General features: G+C 39.1%; 1 protein-coding gene across 3 annotated transcripts in view; it reads right to left on the bottom strand.

The window, feature by feature from the left end:
• The window catches only part of Ets65A (DNA-binding protein D-ETS-3), a 79,977-nt gene extending 74,254 nt beyond the window's left edge, over positions 1-5,723 (bottom strand). For 2 of the 3 annotated variants that reach the window (XM_076369241.1, XM_076369240.1), the window contains exon 1: positions 774-1,279. The gene's annotated coding sequence lies outside the window, so the exon portion shown is untranslated. Of the gene's footprint in view, positions 1-773; positions 1,280-5,597 lie in introns of those variants that run through there. The other variant, XM_076369242.1, reaches the window with a different exon arrangement.
• Positions 5,724-6,000: the final 277 nt, after the last annotated feature.

The raw sequence follows: 6,000 nt of genomic DNA on the forward strand, positions 1-6,000 counted from the left end.
TTTAAGATAGGTTTCGACGTTTTAATGAATTCGTTGGATGTTGTTGAGAAGACTTTTTTAAAGAGATTTAAAGATTATGGGAGAGAACGAAGGAAGATTCTGAAAGTGATACTGCAGTTTGAGGATGCACTGCAGACTTTCTTTTGTTTTATGGTTTTAGTACTTTGACTTCGTTTATGGTTAAGTAGTGTGGTACTTGGCGTTTGGAGAAAGTAAATGGACGATGTATTTTGTAATTTCCATCGTAGCTTCATGGAGGGATTAAGCTGTTTCTTTGGAGTATGTTGATTTAGTCGATTAGAGTATGGTGTTAGGAGAATTGATAATTGTTGTTTTACTGAATTTTTCAATTTAACGTTGTGGAACTTATGCGGACAACATTACTAATCTATTGAAGTGTTTGTTTGATTAGGTTTTATTTATTTGTTAGACATCTGATATTTCAATTGATTGATAATTAATAGTAAATTACGCAGAAAATTGGTTAGAAATAATTCCGACACTTAATTAGAATTTTACATTAGAGTAACCAATGTCCCAAAGAAATTGGGTTTTGGCCGAAGATTCCACAATGCTCGTTATATTCCGCGAGATAGCGCTACAAATTGTTCTCCAATAATTATGATGCATACTTAAAATTCAAATTAACAAGGGTCTAACGATTCGAAGATCGTTATTCCAGAAGGATCATGTTAAACCAGAGTTTAATATTGGAAACAGTAAAATATTGCCCAGGGTTCCTATTGTATTTAATAACCATTCAGTATAATCACCTGTATTAGACAGTCGCATCAATAAATTATGCTAATTTCCAGCCACTGATCACTATCATTTGGTATATCGTAATACGGGCTGCATCTTTCACTTATCCTATATACTATAATCAAATCTACGGTTACTGGTATCTTTTCTCTTCCTTTTACAATGAAGATTATCTTGATTTCATCAATATCCTCCTTTCTTCAAGATTCCAACATTTTCACTCTAATACCAAGTGACTCCTTTTCATCGTCTCCACGTTTTTCTCCATAATATATACCCACACGTTCAATTACAATTTCGTCTATTCAATCCTAGTCTCATTCGAATTTATTCCATCTCATTCCATATTCTCCGTATTATTGTACACACTTCATCCAACTAGACGTCTCACAACGTTCCTCCCTCCACAGCCACGACCTCTCGACACAAAACCCATTTCCACGGTTCCACTCACAATTCCTCCTCTATCTTACGATCATCCTCCGCAATCAATGTACCCGGCCCCCTCCTCGCCCCCGGTGGCTCACTCCCCCCCCCCCCCCCCCACACACACTTTCACGTACACCTCAGCCGAGCGCACTCGCTACGTGTCCCCTTGATCAGCTCTAAATCCTCTATTCTCCAGATAGAGCCTCTCCAATTATTCTTCGCTCCTCCAGCACAATTCCTCCGCTAAGTACAATTGAATCTCGCTTCTTCGACTCTTCTCGTCATCCTTTTTCAGGGGCCAAAGAAGATCCTCTTAAGTTTCCAGCTACAGCTTCAGTTCCCTTGATCTCCAGCTTCAATCCAATGCTTCGAAAACGCGGATTCCAGCGGAAAAACCGAATTTCATCGAAAAGCTTCGAAGAGAAACGACGAATGGACTGGAGGTTCTGGTTTCTCGGACAGTAGAGAATGCTGAGATCTTCGTTCGAGTGGCGAGGAGCGTATCCGCGAGTCGCGAGACGCGATTTTTAGGGTGGCAGACGTCGAAAACGCGAGAACTACGGGCCCCGCGTTCGCCGCGATCGGCCGAGCGGCATAGACACGCACTCGTGGCAGCGTTAGCGACACACGGGGGTTGCTCGGAGATATCCGATCCAGAAGAGGCCGGACCCGATATCAAAGAAGAAGGTACTACGGGCAGGTTGTCTCGCGCAACTGCGGCCGCCGCGGCCGGCAAATTGCCTGCTTCCGGGCCTCATTACATCACTCTGTTACTCTGTTAACGCTCGCCGGAAACCCCTCTCCCCGGCCCCGCCTCATCTAAACTCACACTCGCTGTCTCTCTGTCTGTCTGTCTGTCCTTAGTGCTCCACCTCTGGTCTCCCTCTTTCTCGCGTGTACCTACACGCACCGTTTAAACGGGCCGTCGTCGCGGACGACGCGCCGCGGTGGCCCCGCGCGACACGGGGAGAGTCATACCGGAGGTTCCGTCGCCGAATTTTGGAAGTTTCGCTCCTAGGAAGCCGAACGGGTCGCGGGAACCGTTGATTTACCTTTGGAGTCACGATAACGTGGACAATTTGTAGGTGAAATATTATCTGTAGGAATAAGTGGAAATTGTTGGGGATAGCGTTTGTAGAACTATGTTTTGGGTGGATTGTGTGTTTGAGAATGTTTCTGTAACATGGTGTAAATTTTGAAGCAATGTAAAGTAGTTTTTTTAGAATTTTGTTTTTGCATTCCATGTGAAATAATGGCAACTGCGTAGTGATGAAGAAGAAAGTGTTTCTTCGACAGTATACTTTCTGTTATACTGTTTTGATAAACATACTGTTTTCACATGGAATATTATATATAAGAATAATTCTTATGCTCAACATTCGCACTGTAATCAATTCTTGATTATAATTAAAGTACGACTGATTCAAAAACCCTCCATAGTTTTATAAAAGCTAGACACTTTCGTACAATTCGAACACCAACCCGTTACAGTACGATTTTCTTCGTGATTATATCTTTTCGGTATTTTTCACTATTAGTAATATGCAGAAACACATAAGATTTTCGTTAATGTGCAGTTTCTTTGAAGATAAAACACTGAGAATGGCAAAATAATTTTTCACTTCGATCCACGTGCAGTAAGTATGATTACATTAGAAATCATCATTAAAAATTATCCAACGAATGATCCAACGGATCTTTCAACAAGTTCAGAACAAAAATTAATAGAAAATGGTCCACTTATCATTGTCCTTTCTTTTCCACGCACACTTTAGCGACTTCCACCCACAATAAAAGCAAGAGAGTTCATCCCCGCTCAGCCACACGCGTGTCTCGCATATATTCGACGCTAAATTACCGGCCGCGCGATTTTTCCCGCTATATTTTTCTTCTTTCTTTTTTTTTATCGCACTGCGTCTCTCGGTTGTCGTTATCCGTTTTTTTAACGCCTCATAAATTCCGCCTACCGGCGTTAGTCGCGTTAAGTTATTGCAATCCCCTAGACCGCCGGATGTTTATGCAATTTTTGGATTGTCGCGATTCAGGTTTAGAAAAATTAACGGTTCTAGTGTTATCTATCTATACACACGAGATAATTTTGTATTTATCATATTTGATACATGTATTACATTTATTATATTTGCGGGTTAAATAGAAATCAATATTTCCGATGGAATGTGAAAGAGTATTGCTTTAATATTGTTAAAGAATTTAAGATTAACAAAATTTTTAGAAATAACTGGTGGGAATATTTTATGTTTTATAATTTGAATTAACTTAATGCAGAACTTCTGGGGTTGATTGGATACTTGACGTATTAAAGAATAGACTTTTTGAGCAATCATATGTAGCATATAAGATATAATAATGTTCAATATTGTTTACCGTTCAGTATAAACTGATTGGAATCATTAAGAGAGGAAGTCAATGTTTCTCCAACTTCATGGGTATTAGCAAGGGAACTCGTTTCTTATCGTGTCGTCCATTTCGTTGAACAGTGTAACCTTATCTTAAGCAACGATCCCACAAAATTCCAAACAGGTAAAGATATTTATATGTTGCTATATAAATTTTCATTATTTTCTTCGTACTTGGGCATCTGAATTGTACGGGGAATGCATAATAATCAGAAACTGCAAGACCAGGAAAAATATACGAAAGGAAAAATACGGGAAGATACAAGAAAAGTATGAAAATGAAAGAAACAACATTGCCGGAGTTACCTAGGAATAATTTCAAATTTTTAATTGTTCGTCTTCTTCATTTTTGCATAGAGGAGTTCGATGGGAAGTCCTAAGATTTCTATCTATCTTATTAAACCCGTTCCACTTCCACGTTAGCCCGTTTTAGAATCATCTACGTACCTTGTCCGATCATTTTTATCATTAGGGTATTCCTGTTTAGAGAGGAAGAACGCCTCGTTCAAGCAATATCTGTCTCGCCGCTCTTTTTTCTTCGAGCTACGTCGCTCATCTCGATCACGTTTATAAAAGTCGTTCTTCGTTCCTTCGTCGAACTTCATACTTCCGGTTTTTTCACTCGCGAAACGTCTTCCCCGATAGCGTAGCGCGTCGATGAGATTCGAGGAATCAATTATTCGCATGTTAAATAATCGGAGAACCAAGATATCGAACAAAAATCAACTTAAGCGTACTCGATTAATTATGAATGTCAGTGGAGAGTGAAAAAGATGAGAGGAAATCGTGTGTGATTGTCGATATACTTTGAAATCTTTCGAATATTATTGTTAAACTGTGACACTTTACGGAAATATACATTTGTATAACCTAGTTTATAAAAATTTGTATACTGTGTTACCGGTTTTATCGTGTTTCAAAGAAAATGGAAACATTGTTAAGCGTCATTGAAAATTTCGTCACACCGAGCTTTAAATAAATATATAATTGTTAGTTTTAAGGCCATAATTTACGGTTTTGAAGTAAAATTCTATTTTAAGACTTTTAGAATGCTGTGAACTTTAAAAGTTCTTAAACGTTGTGGATATTTAAAGTTCCAAAAACTTCTAAAGTTTTCGAAACATTCAAATTTTTTAGAGTTTCTACAATTTTTAAAGTTTTCTCATATTTTCGAAGCCCTTCGATGTTTCGAACCGTCCTACTTTTTGGATACTTTCAAGGATTTCAATTCATTCGTAGACTTTCAAGGATTTTGAGCTGTTTTCAAACTTCCAAACTACACAAGCTTTCCAAACTTACAAGATTTTTAAAACTTCCAGAGACTTTTGAAGACTTAGAAACATTGAAGATTTTCAAGAAATTTGATCGTTTTCGGATTTTCAAAGCTTTTAACAGAATAATTGTTATTTCCACTATGTTTCTAGTGAAATAAAGAGGAGCAAAGTGAAAGATAAGAATTCTTGAAACATTTTCTGATTATTTTTCATTTTCTAGTGAAAATATTAAACATATTTTTTACGTACTCCACAAGAACTACAATTTAACAGAAACTTCTATGTTTCATCAGTGATTTTAATACATAACAATTGAGTCGTATGATCAATATTCATTTCCATTTTACTTTACATTCCATCTAGTTTCTCAGATCCCCCTTTGACAATGAAACAACGAAAAAAATGAAATTATCAATAATACTCCTCATTCTCCCTAGTCATTATTGTAAAACATCAATTTTCCTTCGATAAAAACTCAATCATCCCCTAAATCCACATTTCTCCAAAAAATTCTAGCAAAATCCTTCCTCGAAACTCTCCATCTCCCTGAAGAAAAACCGCCCCATTACACCAAAACTCTGCCGAATTCCCGAACCACATTCCACAAATCCAATCCACCTTTCATCAACCAACGATCAACATCCACACTCATCGAACTCACTACTGAAATCCAGCGCGTCCTCAACAAACCAACGAAATAAAAATGTTCACTCACCGTCAGTGCGGGGATCTATATCCTTATCCAGCACTATCCGATCCAGGTTCGTCGATCGCTGGATCCCTCGATCCTCCTCCCCCCTCGTGTCACCTCTCGCCCCTCACCTCTTTAAACCAAAAAAACCCTCCCCACCCTCCCCCACCTCAAAACAACAAAAAAGAGAAGCTTCCTCGGCGAAAGCCCAACCCTACTTCCAAAAACCTCCAATTACAATCCTCGAAAACCGGAATAGTCCTGCTCGATATCCTCGAAAATTCGTTCTACCGGAATGAAAAACCGATCACGACCACGTCGAACCACGTCCGCGCGGCGAAAGACGGGTACGATACGGGATAGTAAAAGGGGACGACGATACGGAGGGAAAGAAAGGGAAGACGCGCGACCGCCGGGTTTATCCGCG

The sequence above is a fragment of the Nomia melanderi genome, chromosome 7 (genome assembly GCF_051020985.1).
Source record: "Nomia melanderi isolate GNS246 chromosome 7, iyNomMela1, whole genome shotgun sequence".
Classification (NCBI taxonomy): Eukaryota; Metazoa; Arthropoda; class Insecta; order Hymenoptera; family Halictidae; genus Nomia; species Nomia melanderi.